Here is a 1,112-nt window from a genome sequence, read left to right as displayed (position 1 = left end):
TTTAGGAATAGGTTCAGCTCTAAAACTACAATACTGAGCTATCCTATTTCTCGCCTTTCTTTGCGTCCCTTCTACATGGACGGAGGTACACCATACATTAAAGCACATCTTAAGTCTCATGGACTGACGGCACATGTATGGGTGAGAAAAAGGACAATCTACCTTTGAACATCCCTTCTTCCTATTGTACTTCTCAAGGCCGAACTTGAGAAGTTTTTGACACCATTTAAGGTGGTCAAACTGACAGACTTTTCCTTCTTCAGGACAAGGCTGCTTCCGGTAAGCAGGGCAGACTATTTTCTCTACAACTGTCTTATCTTGCTCTTTTTCAAGAGGAGCTACTACTTCAACCTCAACATTGGTCAAATCAGTCCACTTCTAAACTACTGAGTGAGCCTGTTCTTCAAGCACCACCCTAGTTTCATTGACCCAAGCAACTAAAGCCTCTATAACAAAGGGTTTATTGACTACAGAAGGATCCTTCCCTGCTAAGACCAAGTCGAAACATTTTCCAGCCTCTTCACTGACTTTTCCAAAAATTGCTTCCATCATGAATGCAGGAGGAACTATCTATGAGCAGCAAAATCAAGAGACTAAGTAAGAAACAGAGAAAAACGTAAAGAAACTAAAAGGCTATGTAATCTTGTCCTGGGATACAGGACAGCAAAGCAAAAAAGGAATGAACTACTTCACATCAAACTAAACATACAAATCTAAGATGGAGATAGTATACAAGAAGTAAGGGACAGAGAAAAAGAAGGATTCAAGAACATATGTAAACTAGGAAAACAACACAAGAACACAGGAATAAACTCAACAAACTGGTCTTACACAAAATGAAATCAATACACTAATGAACGATAAATCTAACTGTCAAGGACCAATACAATCAAACTAAAGAACTACACTTAACTATTTGGAACTAGAAATACTATACTACAAATCAGAGAGAAACTGCTAAAGCTAAACAAAGACATAAATGAGCAATACACTTATTAGGTTTTAAAATCATTACGTATTACCAAAGAGCCGTGAAAAGCCAAACCTAATTGAAAAGCCAAACCTAATTTCATTATTCTAGCAAATCAAATTGAGATATCCTAACAGAATAC

Source organism: Tigriopus californicus, chromosome 5 (assembly GCF_007210705.1).
Source record: "Tigriopus californicus strain San Diego chromosome 5, Tcal_SD_v2.1, whole genome shotgun sequence".
NCBI classification, from domain to species: Eukaryota; Metazoa; Arthropoda; class Copepoda; order Harpacticoida; family Harpacticidae; genus Tigriopus; species Tigriopus californicus.
This window is presented reverse-complemented; position numbering follows the sequence as displayed.